Source organism: Magnolia sinica, chromosome 3 (assembly GCF_029962835.1).
Source record: "Magnolia sinica isolate HGM2019 chromosome 3, MsV1, whole genome shotgun sequence".
Taxonomy (NCBI): Eukaryota; Viridiplantae; Streptophyta; class Magnoliopsida; order Magnoliales; family Magnoliaceae; genus Magnolia; species Magnolia sinica.
The window spans coordinates 105,420,046-105,439,108 of record NC_080575.1 but is presented as its reverse complement, the minus strand read 5'-3'; the positions used below and the strand labels follow the sequence as shown (position 1 = coordinate 105,439,108).

General features: G+C 37.1%; 1 long non-coding RNA gene across 1 annotated transcript; it reads left to right on the top strand.

The window, feature by feature from the left end:
* The first annotated feature begins 11,138 nt into the window (after window positions 1–11,138).
* Window positions 11,139–13,413, top strand: LOC131238675 (uncharacterized). Its single transcript, XR_009168014.1, has 3 exons — window positions 11,139–11,339; window positions 12,805–12,870; window positions 12,965–13,413. It is a non-coding gene; the product is annotated as an uncharacterized LOC131238675 (long non-coding RNA).
* The last annotated feature ends 5,650 nt before the right edge of the window (window positions 13,414–19,063 follow it).

Here is a 19,063-nt window from a genome sequence, read left to right as displayed (position 1 = left end):
TAATTTTTCTAAGCCCTTTCATGTTGGACAGGACTTCTACAACTCAAATGATCAAAAGTTATACTTGCACTAAAATTTACTATTTATAGTAAAAACAAAAATAATTTGAACTTTTGACTGTCAATCTGATGGAATCTCGCAAATCCAGCATGGGTAACCTGGCATAGCATAGATGGTTGGCTAGAGTAGCTTCTCCTACCCCAAAAATCATATATGATATGTTAAAAAACTTATCCCGCTTTGCGAGATATGAGTGTTTTAAGGTTCTAACGGTCCGAATTGCTTCTGCCTCCGATTGGGCCTTCTCTGGTCCATCTTTGCCATGAAAGTGTCTGCAACCCACTCTACATCACCCTCCTGTCAACGGATGGACTAGGAACGTTTGGCGTCAAATTTCATGTCGGAATAGACCAACCCCAGCGAACTTGGGCTTCTGGTGCTAGGCTCATGTCAGTTTCAGTCTTTGTGCCTTGTCCAAACTTGAGTTATTGACACCCCAAATCACAGCACAGGTGTGCAAGATCCAATCATTAGGTAGAGCTAGCAGCAAGGAATAATCCAATCCATTAATCAGGTGGGCACACGTTCAATATCATAAAGCATCCAAATCCACCATTGAATTACTTACCATCCAAATCATTTTTCGCATGAGAACAGATCACTACAACTTTTGGTGGCATACCATCTTTTGAATTAGCATGAGACTTATATGCGCCATCTGTCCCATGAAAAAAGTAGAGCCAACCACGAAGATAAACCTTCCTAAAATCAATTTGATTGACTCACTGGGTGGGCTGGCTACACCTACATGCATGTTGAGCTAGACCATCAGTTGGTTGGTGGTAATAGTACTGATATTGTGGCTCATCTGACCATCAGATCAACCTAATTATTGTGCTAGATGATCTTCATGGATGCATCTACTGTTTTGATGTTTGAATTGACTATGATAGTGGAATGTTGGTAGAGAAAGATGATACGGTGCCACAAGTTGTGGTGTCAATGTCTATAGTGAACATTGCTCCAATTTACTTTTCTTTCTTCTATGAATTCATTAATTTTGTTCCATCCAAGATAAGTTAATTTCTTGATGTTTACAATAGAGACAATAAATCATCTAGTTGTTGGTTGATCACCACATCCCGTCTCCACTAGACAATGCATGTGGTGTGACGTGTTAGGTAATTGTTACCATGGCCCTATAATTTATGCAGGCCATATGAAAGAGTTTTGTTTTTCTTCTCTCCATTGCAAGCAAATGTTCGTTTCAACTCGGTGGTTGAAGTTGTGACAGATGTGGCTGTGCTGCATATAGGGTTAAGTGATATATTATATACTGAGTAAAGTACAAAATTACTGTTAGGCTAATCTACATGTGTGAATAAATACGTGCAACATGTATATACATTAATATCCCTTTGTAAACTGGTGGTCGCTAGGGTGGCATCAGTTTTATCTTTGAATAAATGAAACCAAGAAACAATTAAGTCGTTAGTAAAGATGCTAGTTGTTTGGTCGAAGTGTGGAAATGAATAGTACTTGTAGTTTACTATGCATGACCCACTCATGGCATATAAACATGGGCATTTTCACCCTTACTATTTCCTGTGATTAGAATTTTTGAATATCTTGATTTTTAAGATTTTCTAAAATGGTTTGGCACAATGAATATAGGTCACTATGCCAAAATCGTGATTTTCTGACCGATTTCGTCCGTCGCAAAAAGGGCTTGGTTTAACGACAGACTATCCGTCGCGCCCAACTTTTTATCGAAGTATGCGGTTGGCGAGATTAAGCGACGGACCAAATTCAATCGCTAAAACATTTTGCGACGAATTCTGGTCCATCGCAAAGTACCACCCAATAAACCCATTAGAAAACATTTAGCGACGGATCTAGGTCCGTCGTAACTTCTACCCCTACTGCATCGGTTTTTTTTAAATTCTTTTTTTAATATGGTGCAAAATTGTGTTTTATTGTAATATAAAAAGTTTTTTTTAATCGAATTTCAAGGGTTTAATTGCATTTATTTGTATCTAAGATTATTTTTGTATCAATTCATTGTATGCAATGATTTTTTTATTTTGTTTTTATATCAATTGATTGGAAATTATTATTAATTTTTTTCCTCTAAAACTGATATTTAAATGCCCTGTAATATCACATGAAAAATCAGGACTTTAGGAAATGAAGTTCAAAAAAATAATAATTTGAGATTAAAAGAATCGAGATCTTGATATATGATTGACATTTTGAAAAAGAAAATTGAGAAGTTCATAAAAATTTATGATTCTGGAAAAAATTGTTGAGAAATTTTAAAAAATAATTAACAATGTTTGAGAAAAATTGAGATTTTGAAAAAAAAAAAAAAAAAAAACTGTTATTTAATAAAAATCTAGATTTTGAAATTTTTTAAAAGAAAATTAAATAAAGTCGCCACTTTTGAGAAGGAAAAAAAAAAGGAATTAAAAAAATGATATTTTGAATAAGAAAATCGAAAATATTTTGATAAAGAAACTGAGATTTTGTATTTTAAAAAAGAAAATGAAGAAGTTTGAAAGAATTGAAAATTTGAAGCTAAAATGAGATTAAAATTTTGATATTTTGACAAAAAAACTGACATTTTGAGTAGGAAAATTTAGTATAAAAAAAAAATTGTGATTTTGAATTTTTATTTTTTATTTTTTTTGAAAATGTTCGAGAAAAATTAAGATTTTAATAAAAAGAAAAAAGTGATTTTGGAAAACACTGAGATTTTGATGAAAAAATTATCATTTTGTAAAAGAAAATTGAAAGTTGAAAACAAAATGGTGCTTTTGAAAAAAAAATGGCATCTTGAAATTTTTGAGAAATTTGAATAAATTGTTAAGTTTGAATAAGTTGTTAAGTTTAATAATAATAATAAAAAAAAAAGATAAAAGTCAAGATTTTGAAAAAAAAAATTCAAAATTTATATTTTGAAAAAAAATTGAAAAGTTCTATAACAAAAATAAGATTTTGTTAAAAGTTTTGAAAAGGGAAATTAATATTAAAAAATGAACATTTAAAAAAAAATGAGATTTTTAAAAAGACATTGAGACTTATCTGTGAAAAAAAGTTAAGATTTTTTACTAAATTATTAGAGACATCCACTAATTGAACCTCTTAACTATTTATGCATACAAAGATTCACTTGTGAAAAAATGATAGCCCTAATAAAGTGTAATTGCAAGAATAACTTATAATGATGAGATTGATCAAATTCTATGATCAGGCTATCCTAAGGTTGATTTAAACGATCAAATCTTTTCAGAATGTGCTAATTAAGATCGAGAACAAAAATCAGCTTAATATGACTTGCAACGAATTGAATCCATCCAAAACACTCTTTAAATGGGCATGATCAGTTTGTCCAGATCTACACTAATTGTGGACAATCTGGTCGGTCCAGATTAAAGAGTAAATATAACTTCATATGTTTAGATAATATTTCACTCAAAACTAATAGTTGGATCACAAGGTATTGCACATCGTATTGTTGGTGAATCTTGTCCACCTAATATCTTTCTAATCTGAAACTTGATCGTGGTGAGTGACTAATTAAATCAAAGTTTGAATTTTATTTTATTTTAAGTGTATTTTCAAAAAAAAATTGAGAAGTTTGAAAAAAATTAGTGTAACGTCTTGGAAAAATTCGTACAAAGACCTGAGTACCACCTCAGACAGAAATCACTAAGGACAAAATCCTTTAGAAATTAAATGAAGATTAATTAAGTACTAAACTAAATCACCTGTCCAATTAGCTTAGACAGCTTTCAATATGAACTGCAAGACCCAAAATTAGTAGGATCGCTAATGCTACATTGTCAAAAAAGACTTAAGACCTATCTCAAAACCCAGTTGCTCTTGAAAGCATCACGGAACTCCATATCGGACCTAGACCGCGCGTCGAAAGTCCAATTACTACGAAACTATACGATTATGACAGCATTACTGGGCTTGACAACCACCTCGGAAATCAAGTCTAAATAGTATCCAGAAACGCACAACTTAAGCCAAGAGCGAAGTGTGTGAGAAACACGAATATCCTTAGGAAACGAACCGAAACTTAAGTGAATTGAGTTGTTCTTACAGGTCAAATCTAAGGATTCAGACCGTCAGATTCTGACCCAATTACACCCTCGGATCAGGAAAAATTTCCAACGCATGTCAGTGTACTTGTGCCCCTGATCGAGTACCGGTGACCGTTTAACTGAAACTGGTCCTCCGCAGTCGATCTATAAATCCGATCAGACCAAAAACTTAACTGGACCTAGATCCAATGTTAGGAGACTTACTCCGGACCGTACGTAGAAAAGAGGCCTCCAGATGTGCTCCGTTGGATCGAAACAACCACCTTTTGGCTATAACCTAAGCATACCATGGCCCTGGGGCCAACCTCATTAGTTCTGGGCCTATATAAGCACCTAAACCTACCCCTCTCTCATTCCATACGAATTTATAAACTCTATGAGAGAGGAGAGCAAAGAGAGAAGGAAAGAGAGAAAGTAGGAGAGAGTTCCTGGGATTCGATCTCATTGCTCCACGTGCTGAATCGGCCTGTCTGTGTTGCTATTCTGGCGATTCCGACTCCGTTTTTGGGTAAGTAATCCTAACCCTAATCTGTTATAGGGATTGAAATAGAGTAGACGATGAAATAGCTAACCTATTTCATGATATAGGTTGTCATTGTGCCGTACACAAAGACAAAGAGTTCAAACTGAGCTTGTTACGAGTTTACCGGTGAAAGGTGCGAACTAAAAACGTTTAGGTTATGGTTTTCAAGGCTTTCAATGTCAGTAATAATTTATGACTGACTTCATTGCAATCACATGTGCTTAGATACGAGGTTTTCTGTATAGTATGCTTATATATAAATCATGTTGATTTATAATGCATTCCATGTGTTTGTTGAAATGTTTGAATGAATATGGAATTTGGACTTGTGCTCGCCAGAATTATTGATTGTAAATACATGATTTTTGTGCTTGTGGCAACTCCTATGTGAAAGGATTTGCCATAATATATGTTTACTAATTTATTACATATGTGTGATATGTGTAGCTTAAGTGTTTGATAAAATGCTTAAATGAGGAAATGCTTGTTGAAAATGCATGTAATGAGGGCATTAAGATGGGATTCTCAATGACCTTATTTATAGTTACAATTTCCTTTATAGAACCTATCTTACTACTACGTGCTTTATGGATGAATGCCTATGTATGTTAATATGTTCTTTATGTGATCGTTAAAATGCTTATATGAGATTTACATTTGAATTGGTTGCTACATGCTATCTTGACTATCAAACATGAGTGCTTATTGTGTTGAGAATGATTGGGGCTACGATGTAGTCCAGGCAATCGGTAATAGTTTACGATCGATAGCCGAACTGTTTGGCTACAACGGATACGCCCGATGAATCCGAGTCGTACACTGCTTGCCAATAGTGGTTAGGCCACGCGGAGTGCTTCCGCGCTCTATGCCGATCAATTCGACGTACGCTCGTATTAGTTGAGCTTGTCAAGCAACCCAATTGGCCAAATGTATTTTCATTATGTATGGACGCTACTGCTTGAATCTAAGGTACCAACTTACCAGTGAAAAGCCCGTTTAACCTTGGTACCACGATCTGTTAAGACTCATGAGCCGGGTATGGTGGTATGGGACATCGTGGTCGAGCTGTCGGCCTACGCTGGGGTGATGAGCCTCCCCGTAGTGACCAGTGAGCAACCCAAACTTGTGAGCCGAACACGGTGGTATAAGATACTGTATTCGAGCTGTCGACTTATGATAAGGTGACGAGCCCGTAGTAACATCGAGTATACACTAGGAATACGCTAAGGTGACTAGCCTTTCCGTAGTAACCTCGAGTATAAACTAGGCCTACGCTGATGGTGACAAGCCTCTCTGTAGCGACCTAGAACTGTTTATCGTATGTGATTAACTAGGATTGACGACCCTAGATGGATCATTGTTTGAGTCAATGATATAAAGGGAGGTGTTTTAGCTTCCTAATTCTGCTGTATGAATACGCTTATTTAAGAACTTGGCTAATCACGCACATGCACCACATTGCATGTGCCTTTGGCGTTGGAGTTGAGCACAGCGGGAGTGTTGCATGCCGCGATCGTGAGATGATGTTACAGAGGGAGTGTAGGCAAGGGCATACATCATTATCAGATATCATCCTTGCATTAACAAGAGTACTTAGGACATGATTGTTGTATTGCTTTATCATTACTGCTTGACTGAATTGATAGCATATTAACCATTTCTTTATAGCTCCACTGAGTTGATCACTCACTCCCACGTTATGGGACAATACTTTAAACACCAACTAGACCCTGTTATAGCTGCAGATGATGGCGATGCTTACATAGTGGAATCGGACTTTTATGATGACGAGGAGTTCTTCTACATGCAATTATCAGGCGGGTCTATGTAGGCCATGCTCTGATCGACGGGGATTACTGGGATGCTGACTAGACATTATACATTTTTGTATATTTTGAGAATTTCACATGTAATTAATTGACCTGGTAACATGATCATACTCAAGAGTTTTACAGTCACTTATATGCTTTATATACTTATCACAGTCTTCCACTTGCGTAATTCAATTGTCTCTGGAGTATGATATGTTGTTTTGGTATAATTTCATTCATGTTTAATGCACTAATACGGTCAACATTTAATCATCATTATCTATGTTGCATAAGTGATGTGTTGGAACTCGGGAGTTGGGCTCCTGCTCGACCCCCGATTTTCAGGGCATTACAATTAGTAAATTTGAATTTTTTTGAGATTTTTATATAGAAATTGAGATTTTATATTTTGAATAAATTAAGAAGTTTCATAAAAGAAAACGAGGTTTTGAAAAAAAATTGTTATTTTGAAAAAATATTTTGAGAAGTTCGAAAACAATGATAGATTTTGAAAAGAAAAAAATTTTGAAAAAAAAAAAAATCGATAATGATTAAGAAAAATTCAGATTTTGAAATTTTTTTTTTTTTAAAAAGATAGATTTTGAAAAAAATAAAAATTGACATTTTGAAAAAGAAAATTAAACATTTTTAAAGATAAAATTATTATTATTGAAAAAAAAGTTCAAAATATATTATGGTGGGCCTTACATGGGAAGTGTAACACCTATTAAGCAGTTACCTAAATAGGGAAATGGTACTATAAGGTTGACCTCACTGGGAACTTCTCGCGAGGTCAAGCTGTACATACCCATCATGATGTGTATACATCATCAACACCGTGTATTTGATATGTCCCCTTAAGGTTATGGGATATCCCAAAAAGCAGCAGTAAGCAGCAGTAGACTCAGGTAGACCATAACATCTAAAACTATACGAAGACATCATTTAAAAAAATATAAAAAGCACTTGGTGGGCCCACATGAGTTTTGGATGCGGCTGAAACTTGGTCTGACCCTCATTTAAGTGGGACACACGTAATAAATGGGCTGGATCCATGAATCACATCTAGGTGGGCCCAATGTATGATTATGAATGTTTTAATGGGAAAGTAACCCCTCTCAACCATAGTATGTGGTGTGGCCCACCCAAGTCATAGATTGACTTTATTTTTAAGCCCGTGGCCCACCATGGAACAGTGCATCTGATTGATGGAGGCAGATCCAAAGTTCAAGTGGACCCCACCATAGAAAAGAGTGGGATAGTCACACCCACCGTTGAAACCTTCTTAGGGCCCACCGCGATGTTTATTTGAGATCCAACCTATTTATAGGTTAATAAAGACATGGAGTAAGGGAAAACATAAATATTAGCTTGATCGAAAACTTCCATGGCCCAAAGAAGTTTTTAATGGTAGGCGCTAATTCCCCACTGTTTTATGTGGTGGGGTCCACTCGAACTTTGGATTTGCCTCATTCTTTGGCTCATGCCCTAAAATTATGTTGTAAAATGTATGGACGGAGTGGATAAACCCCACACATTCACGGTGGGCCCCACAGAGTTTACTGAGTACGCTAAGCGTACTGAGTTACTCGGTACGCAATCGGAGCCATCATCTGGCGCCCTAATCCGCTCCTCTCTCGCACCCGATCTACTGTTGCCGAACGCCCTACCCAAGAACGCCCTCTCTCTCTCTCTCTGAAGGTCGGTTGAAGGTTAGCTCATTCACGACCGTGAGGTATTTCTCTCTCCCTTTCTCTTAATCTCTCTCAATCTCAATGCCGATTTAGGGATTTGGGGATTTAGTAATTTGTGGATTCCTGATTCGATGTGGACCCTCATTTAGGGATTTGGGGATTCTAGGGCTTACAAAATTGAATGTGGACCCCGAATTGGGGTTTTTCTGATTTTACAAATTAGGGATTTTAGAATTTTGCATGTGGAGCATTTGGTGAAATGGAAACCACATTTCGAGGAAATTTACAAAAACAAACGAAGTCCTTAATTTATATTTTAGCAAATCCAAACAGGCCCTAAGTTTCAGCAGCATACAGTGATGACCCAGCACTCCAGAGACACATTTCCACTTTGTCCACTTGCTTCTGATTCAGTTGGAAACATCCTAATTTAATGATGATGGTTACATTGAACTGTGATATGTCAATGTGGGTGGTAATGGACAGATCTTTGATAAATGGATGATCATTATGTTGTGTTATTAGTATATGGTTGTCTATGGATGTTCATATTTTCTGCATCTCATGTTATAAGATTTGCAGGTGAAGAAGACACTCCCATCAAGCTGTTCATGCATTTGAATCTCCTTGTAAGCATTCTTCTTTCATTTCTTTCCAAGGCTTTTAAATATGAGCTTAAAGACGAGCATCAAGTGAGATGTTCATGGAGAACATTACATTGAACATCCATCCTAAGTGTCTTTCTACTTTCATTACAACCAAACATTAATTTCATATATTATAATTAAATATTTGAATATCATTTTATACAAATTTTACAATTTATTTTTGCACTACATCTCCATTTCATGCAAGAACACCAAAAAGCTTGGCATCTAGGGTTAATGAAGATCCTGTTCCAGCTTGACAAAAAAGTTACTAGACACGGATATCCATCAAAGACTAGTCCTCAAATTGGAAGATATGTAACTAATTTTAAAACAGTTCCATGACATGCTTACCTCAGTAGGAATTCACTAGTTGGTCTCCATATGCAACTGTCTCATATTTAGAGAACATCGAAATATGTGCAAGTTAAAACATCATACTCAAATGATTGCAATATGATCACTTGCAGTTTTGCCATTAGTTGGCATTGGAAGTCTTTCTGCTGGAGAAGCTGAAGGAAGAGCTAATGTGTCTGCTGGTGAGAAGGTATAGGTCTCGTCTTTTTAAATTTCTTGTGCTTTTGTTGTGCTCATGTCAGTCATGTGGTTGGCACACTATTCTCTTTTTGGACGGAATTGAATAAGTTGGTTAGTGATGTACTTGCTTTGTATGAGTTGGTTCAATCTTCTATCAATTGATTTTTTATTATCTTCTTTACTTGGGCTCTTGGTTTGAGACTATAAGAATATATTAGTTGTTGTCATGGACTCGGCTATTTCAGAAATATGGTATGATTCAGGGAGTAATTCCTGACTTGCGAGTACAAGTAAGCTTGTTTCAATGTAGCTCGCTCTGTATTAGATCCTTAATCTCCTATCTTTTGTATTTTTCTGGCTTGTTAGTCATCAAGCCATTATCTAATAAAAATGATTCATAGCTCTTCAAAATAACAAAAGGCCTAGCGAACAACTCTATCAGTTGAAGGAATACTAAACACATGTATGTAATGTAACCCCCTTTTTTTTTTTAAAAAAAAAAAAAAAAAAATTTTAATTTTTTAAATACCATTGTTGGCCACCTTTAAAAATACAACACCTATCTGTTCTGTTACCACTTGCATCTGCTGCATCATCTTCCTTAAAAGCTTGTTTCGATCTTCCCTTGCCATCCGACTAAAAAATGTCCAGCTATGTGTGCACATGTAATTTTGGTACTAGATGGGGGCAAAGATTGGGCTGGAATATGGACAGATTTGGGAAGTTTGGTCGATTGTTCTTAGGTTGTAAATTCAAAAAGTGATGGTAATCGGGCTGCAGGTTATAGGTTGGATGCTCACTAATTTAGGATTGATTGAGGGTGTGATTTGGGACAGCTTTTGAGGTTAGGTGTGTAATGGTTGAAGTTGGGGAAGTAATGGGGCTGCAGTTTGTTCTGTGGACAGAGATGGGCGTTGAAGGTTGTTTTGGAGTACGCAGATTCCAAAGGCTGTTTATCACAGGTAGTTGAATCAGATGGTTTGCAGGTCTGATTAGATGGTTGTCTTGAGTGGACCAGCCTTGTTTTTGGACCAGGAAATCTTCATGATGGGTCTCGTCTCTTGCACGGCTAGGATGGCCTACGTAGGAACAGGTTGGCACATGAAATGGCTTGTATGTTAAGCTAACCTACAAATGGACTTATAGGTGATTGTTAGTTTTTTAACGGTTCTCCTTCAATTATCTTTGGTTTCTTTACTAGACAATTTAAGGGTATGTTTGGGTGTTTACAATGTATTTGGGATTATTATTATTATTATTTTTTATGTTGAATGCTTGTGTGATGCTGTAATAACAGACCTCAGCTCCACCTCCATCCATTCATTTCACCAGATAATTTTAGTACTTGAGCCCAAAAATGAAGCATATACAATGTTCAAATGGACCACACCACAAGTAACAGATGAATTGAACGTTTACCGTTGAAAATTTCTTGGGGGCCAAATGAGGTTTTGGTTCAATCTTATTTTGTGTTTTCCCTTCATCCATTTTTGCATAATCTTATGAACAGGTTGGATGACAAATAATCACTGTGGGGCCTAGCAAGGTTTCAACGGTGGAAATCATTACCCCCACTGTTTCCTGTGGTATGATCCACTTGATCATTGGATATGCTTCAATTTTGGGCTCAACCCCTTAAATTATATGGAAAAATGGATGGCCGGCATGATTAGACCACATGCATTCAAGGTGGGCCCAAATGAGTTTACTCAGTACGATAAGAGCTTACTGAGTAACTCAATATTGAATCCGATGCCGTCCACAACGACAGTAACTCTCCTCTCTTTCGGTCTCTCTCTCTCTCATATGAGCTAGGGCGTGCGCCGGCCCTAACTCTCCTCTCTCTCTCTCTCTCTCTCTCTCTCTCTCTCTCTCTCTCTCTCTCTCATACCGTCCTACCTCCTCCCCTTCTTCCATTCTCCTTCCATTCTCATACAGATAGAGGGAGAGATGTGGAGAGGAGCTTGACGAGAAGAGGCCAGCCGATCCGGCCATCCAACCTTCCACCGGCTGAAGTGAGTCCACGCCCCTTGTTCCCTCCCCCATTCTTTTTTATTTTATTTTTTATTTTATTTGATTTGATGTGAGTGAGGCCTGATGTGTGGGGCCCCTGTTTATGTGCATTGCTAGCCAACTGGCCGAAGTGAGTTCACCAATTCACAGTTTCTTCAGTTTTGTTAAGCAACTCCACTGTTCACCAGTGTCGGAGCAATGTATCAGCCAGCTCCAAAACTGCTATGCCTTGGTAAATATTGGCTGATACATTTCAGATATTGGCGGTATTGGTGTATTTTTATTTTTATTTTTGCTTGAAAAATCTGGAGAAACATAGCGTAAATAGGAGAAACTTGGAACTGCCAAACACATGTATTTAAGTGCTTATCCAACCACTATGTGATATGACTACTGCTATTGCTGAATCTTGTGTTCTGATCTTTAGTGAACACATTGACTTCAATTTTGACAGCTTTGAGGTTTAAGCAGTATACAAGTTGTGTTATGCAAAAATCATTGTGTGAACTGAAAGGAACAACATCACTGTGATTCCACCTATGTTGAGTTGTAGACCTCATTCACCACTTTTTAGCTGCCAAATCTAAAACAAGATACGAACAAAGATCTATACCCAAAGAGTGAATAATGGTAAAAAATTAAAAAGAAAAAGCAAAACCAACAGAAAATTAGAAGAATGGCATCTGTTGGTTGTATCGGCTGATATATTGGCCTATACAGCCTCCCAGCTGTATCGGTCATGTTGGCACCATCGGCATGAATGTTTGGGGTGGCTTTCACAGAGTGACAGACTGCATCTGTTTTTAATAATTCCATTTTGTATTGGCCAATATTTTGATCCTTTAACGCCTTGTTGCATGTCTTTAGTTTTGCCAAGCGTTGTTAACCTCTCTAATACCTTCTATCTCTGACCTATGGAATTGACCATTTGCAGAAAATGTCAAGTTCTGTAATGCTATGCACAGTTGGCCCCTCTCGTACGTTCTGTTTGGTGTGGTAGTGGGCTACCTGAGAATTTTATTTTATCCACTTGGATTTCAACCCAGTCTTTTTTCTCATTAGTCCTTGACAAATTTCCAAACCATTCACTACTTCAGTTCTAAGGCTTCTTATGCAGGAGAGAACTACAATTGATACATTCAATTTTTGTTTCTTTGTAACTTGGATTTCACATATTCACTGGGGGAAAGAAGGGATAAATAGCAAAGTTCAACATCGATTGTTCTTGTTTGTTGACCTGGAATCATATTCCTGACATATAAATTTCTCGCTATATCCATTAAAAATGGTCTCTCATGTGCCTTCCCCCTCTTAATTAATAGAGATTTAAAAAAAAAAAAAAAAAATTTCACGGCATTAAAATGATCTTAAAGTATTTTCTTCAAAAAAAATTTTCTTCATTGTGTTTTTTCTTTCAATTTTTTATTTGCTACATGTTCCAATCATGCTTCTTCAAACTATTTGAAGGACGAAATGCCATTTTGCAAGGAATTTGCCCACAAGTTTTTGGACTCTTCATAGTGAAGCGTGCAGGTTTGCCAACTTCCCATATTAGTTGTTTATTTCTTTTATTATCTTTTATTGTTTTGAAGATTGGAATCTCATTGGTTTGTTTGCTATGCTAAAGTTAAAAAGAAAGTATTGAGTGCTTTGGGCAAGAAGACTCTGTGATGCATGAAATGGAATGCACTTTTCTCCTTCAAATCCACGCCATCAACTCATCATTTATGTTTATGCTAACATTTACTATTTTGACTACTAAAATCTGTGGCGTTAAGATTGATTGGAGGTGTGCAACACATTGACGCTTCTGGGACAGGTTCGTGGAGTCTCATCTTCTTCTAGTTGGTGACCCAGGTGTGTTTTTATTTGTAATCCTTTGTTATTTGAAGCTGCAGCCTTACTATGGAATTGGATTGCCAAAATACCATGGAATTTCCAGACATGCAACATCAGCAGTCGCAACTTATAGGTTCTATATATCATCTTTACCAATTCTTTTGTTTCGATTGTGTTACGTTTTATTTGGATGCTTGTACAAATATTGAGAATAAAAGTATCTCTTGGATTTCTATTTTAATTGATGGGACATAATTATGATGATCATTTGTTTAGTTTTCAGGGAAAATGATATTCTTTGCATTATCTTCATTAGTAGCTGACCTAATTTTGGCTATTACTATATATTTTCTTATTGAGGCCAACTAAGCTTCCAAATACAAATTGATATTTAGTCCAGTTTCATATTCAGCCAAAATTTATGAATTTTGTGAATGGGATTCTTATTAAACAATCGTGTGAATTATTTTTGAAGGACTCTCGGGAGTAGGATTCAAAAGAAAAAATGTTTTTTATTTTTAGATATTTTAGTGACGGACCAAATTCGTCGCTACTTTCTAAACGTTCATAATGGCCGGATTGAGGTCCATCGCTCTTCATATTAGCGACGGATCTTATCCGTCACAAATATTTTTATACACCCACACTTTTTTTGAATTTTAGCGACGGATTTTTTATTTTTGCGACGAATAAGATCCGTCGGCATCTGTCACAGATTACCGACGGATTGTATCCGTCGCAAAAAAATTGCAACCCAACCACGTATCAAAGTGACGAACAAAATCCGTCGTTTATTTGGTTTTGCGATGGGTATGGTCCGTTGCAAATTTACAATTTTGGCATAGTGACAAACATCATGACAGGTGCAATAGAAGTTTACAGTTAATATAGTCCGCCCTTATTCAATTCCTCATTGGATGAGGAATTGCGGGCGGTGATAGTTTAGAGCTTCTATGCTGGAGGCCAGTTACATCTTGTTGCCGTTGAGGCTCATGGTGTTGCCGAAGGGTTTTGAGAAAACCAAATCGGCGCTAATAAGACAGACAAAGGAGTCTGTGCCTTGAATGAATCAGTAACAACAGGGGGGGGATGGCCTATAAGGATGGGGGGAATTCCTGAAATTTGAGTTACGGCATCTACAATATTCCGAGGAGTGGGCCTCCAGAATGGTTGGTTTTGGACTAGAATCTACTTTTAGAGTCAAAGTCTACTTTTTATTTATTTATTTATTTTATATTAGTTCTTCATAATTTCAAGGAGTTAGGCTCAGGCTTAAATGGCTTTGGGCTAGAGTGCTATTTCTAGAGGCAAATCTTCTTATTTTTTGTTTGGTGTTGCAAGATTCCAATGACACTAAATTAGATCTGTTTTAGGTTCTACTTTTGGTGTCAAGTCTCTAATTTTGTTTGGAGCATCAATAATTCAAGGAGTGGCCTCGGGACCGGCTAGTTTTGGGCCAGATTCTACTCTTAGAGTTAAGTCTCCATTTTGTTTGGTACTATTGTATTCCAATGAGTGCTAGATACGTTTTAGATTCCACTTTTAGAGTTAAGTCTCTAATTTTTCTTGGAGCATCGACAATTCAAGGACTGGGACTGGACAGTTTTGAGCCAGATTCTACTCTTAACGTTAAGTCTCCAAGTCTCCATTTTGTTGGGTGCTACTATATTCCAATGAGTGGGGCACTTTAGTGGAGCACTAAATTAGGGCAGACAATGGGCCTGCAACTCAATTTGGTCAGCCCAAGGGCCACCTGGTTGGGTCAGCTTCTAAGTCAGGCTCAGTGTTTAAATTGTCGGCGATATTATCGAAATATCGCCGATAATATCGGTGTCGCTGCACTGGCGACACCGAAACCCCAAAGTTTCGTTTCTCTACGGAATATCGACGAAATATCGACGAAATTTTCGTTATTGTCGATAATTTGGATTCTCGCCGAAAATATCGACTGTATTCTTGTGTAAATATGTAAAAATTGGAAAAAAGTTAACAAAAAAATCAGAACAGCCCCAGAAAATCGAAATATATATATATATATATATATATATATATATATATATATATATATATATATATATATATATATATATATATATAAAGGAAAATTTATAAAATTCGGTACCTGTAGAAGAGGGCCAATTGATCGAAGCGGTGTGCCTAAGTGCAAAAAAATCTTCGATTCCCTTCAATTTCAGAGTGTATTTGAGAGAGATTTTCGGATTTAGCGTTCTGGGAAGGAAGAACCGAAACCTTCTCTGGTTTCCAAAAAAAGGGCTTCGGTTGCCATTTTCACGGACGCGGATTAGGGAAGAGGACTGCTGTATTGATGTCAGCAAGTGTTGTGGGTCTGATCATGAGGTGTGTGTTATATCCAAACCGTCCATCCATTTGGCGAGCTCGTCTTAAGGCTTGAGAGGAAAAATAAGACAGATCTAATTATCAAGTGGACCACACTGTAAAAAGCAATGGGGGATTGAACGTGTACCATTGAAACCCTTTTTGGGGTCACAGAAGTTTTAGATAAATATGAAATTTGTTTTTCCTCTTCATTCAAGTCTTTATGACCTAATGAACAGATTGGATGGAAAATAAACGTTATGGTGGGCCCTACGAATTTTTTAACGGTGAAAATCATTATCTCCACTGCTATTTGCGGTGTGGTCCAGATGATCTTTGGATATGATTCATTTTTTGCATAATGCTCTAAAATAATGTATAAAAATAGATGAACGCTGTGGATATAATAAATACATCACTGTGGGGCCCATGTAACTTGGATCTCCTTTGAACCGTTCGTACAACTCGGAGCTCGAGGAGCGTCAGTGCTCGTCTTTGCCCGACACGTACCTACAGTAGCTATATAGCTGGTGTGTGGTATACCAACCAATCCGCTTTCGCGGATTAGCACCTAGGACGCGAATTTCCTGGGAAAGGTTCATGCGCTGTGATGCAAGGTGGGGCCTATAGTGATGTTGGTGATAAATCGAAATCGTCCATCCCTTGTGGGAGTTCATTTTAGTGCATGCGACCAAAAATGAGTTGGATCCAAGACTCAAGTGGGTCGGACGAGAGGGAAAACCAGGAAAAGAGTTTCCTACCGTTGAAAACTTCGTGGCATCTTCCTTTATATTTATATGCCATCCAAACCGTTTATAAGTCATTCCCACTCGGATGAATTAAAAACACCAAAAATATCGCCAAAAATATCGCCTGATATGAACCTTTGTGGCCATACGAATTTCAAATGGTGGTTATTAAATCTAAATTGTTTCCTCTCATACGGACCACTTGAGTTTTGGATACATTTCATTTTTTGTATCATGCCCTAAAATGACCTCCCAAAATGGATTAACGGTGTGGATTTATAACAAACATCATGGTAGGCCCCACCTAGCATCCCAGTGCTGGAACATCCTACAAAGGCTTTCGCAGAAAATCTGCGTCTAGCCACTGAGCAGCGAGACTCCCTAGTCCCTTCCGAAGTTACGTCACCAAGTGGGCCCCCCCATGATGTATGTGTTGTATCCACACTGTCCATACATTTGAAGAGATCATTTTAAAGCATGATACAAAGAATGATTCAGATCCAAAGTTCTAATGGACCCACCACAGAAAACAGTGGGGAGAGTGCCACCCACCATTAAAGACTTCTAATGGTTACAAAAGTTTTAGATCAAGCTGATATTTGTTTTTTCCCTTATTTCGTGCCTATGTTAACTTATGAAAGGGTTGGATCTCAAATAAAAATCATGGTGGACCTTAGGAAGGTTTCAACGGTGGCATCACTCTCCCTACTGTTTTCTATGGTGGGTCCACTACTACTCTGGATCTGCCTCATTCTTTGTCTTGTTTTATAAAATGATCTCTCCAAATGAATGGACGGTGTGGATACAACACATACATCATGGTGGGGGCCACAGAACTTGGTGACATCAACACACCAAAGAAATCGGTGGGGTGGCACACATGCGATCTGCCCCGATTTTGGAGGGAGACTTGGGTGAGACCCGGAACCAACAATGTGGGTGGGACCCTCATCGTAGGGCTCACATCTATGCATTCATTGTATATCCATGTGCCTTCCCCCTCTTAATTAATAGAGATTTTTATTATTATTATTATTTTTTTTCACGGCATTAAAATGATCTAAAAGTATTTTCTTCAAATTTGTTTTTCTTCATTGTGTTTATTCTTTCAATTTTTTATTTGCTACATGTTCCAATCATGCTTCTTCAAACTATTTGAAGGACGAAATGCCATTTTGCAAGGAATTTGCCCACAAGTTTTTGGACTCTTCACAATGAAGTGTGCTGGTTTGCCAACTTCCCGTATTAGTTGTTTAATTCTTTTATTATCTTTTATTGTTTTGAAGATTGGAATCTCATTGGTTTGTTTTCTATGCTAAAGTTAAAAAGAAAGTATTGAGTGCTTTGGGCAAGAAGACTCTGTGATGCATGAAATGGAATGCACCTTTCTCCTTCAAATCCACGCCATCAACTCATCAATTATTTTTTATGCTAACATTTACTATTTTGACTACTAAAACCTGTGGTGTTAACATTGATTGGAGGTGTGCAACACATTGACGCTTCTGGGATAGGTTCGTGGAGTCTCATCTTCTTCTAGTTGGTGACCCAGGTGTGTTTTTATTTGTAATCCCTTGTTATTCGAAGCTGCAGCCTTACTATGGAATTGGATTGCCAAAATACCATGGAATTTCCAGACATGCAACATCAGCGGAAGCAACTTATAGGTTCCATAAATCATCTTTACCATTTCTTTTGTTTCGATTGTGTTACGTTTTATTTGGGTGCTTGTACAAATATTGAGAATAAAAGTATCTCTTGGATTTGTATTTTAATTGATGGGACATAATTATGATGATCATTTATTTAGTTTTCAGGGAAAATGATATTCTTTACATTATTTCATTAGTAGCTGACCTAATTTTGGCTATCACTATATATTTTCTTATCAGGCCAACTAAGCATACAAATACAAATTGATATTTAGTCCAGTTTCATATTCAGCCAAAATTTTTGAATTTTGTGAATGGGATTCTTATTAAACAATCGTGTGAATTATTTTTTGAATGACTATCGGCTGTAAGATTCAAAAGAAAAAATGTTTTTTATTTTTAGATATTTTAGCGACGAACCAAATCCGTCGCTAGTTTCTGAACGTTCAGACTGGCCGGATTCGAGGTCCGTAGGTATCCGTCGCAAATATTTTTAATGATTTTTCGGTAGCTTTATTCGAATTTTAGCGACGGATTTTGAAATTTTGTGACGAATTAGACCCATCGGCATCTGTCTTAGATTACCGACGGATTTTATCCGTCGCAAACAAATTGCAAACCAACCACTTATCAAAGTGAAACGAATTCTGTCGTTTATTTGGTTTTGCAACGGGTCTGGTCCATTGCAAATTCACAATTTTGGCATAGTGACAAACATCATGACAGGTGCAATAGAGGTTTACAGTTAATATAGTCTGCCATTATTCAATTCCTCATTGGATAAGGAATTGCGGGCGGTGATAGTTTAGAGCTTCTATGCTGGAGGCCAGTTACGTCTTGTTGCCGTTGAGGCTCGTGGTGTTGACGAAGGGTTTTGAGAAAACCAAATCGGCGCTAATAAGACAGACAAAGGAGTCTATGCCTTGAATGAATAAGTAACAACAGAAGAGGGGATGGCCTACAAGGATGGGGGGAATTCTTGAAATTTGAGTTATGGCATCTGCAATATTCCAAGGAGTGGGCCTCCGGAATGGTTGGTTTTGGACCAGAATATACTTTTTATTTATTTATTTATTTATTTTTTATATTAGTTGCTTCATAATTTCTAGGAGTTAGGCTTAGGCTTAAATGGCTTTGGGCTAGAGTTCT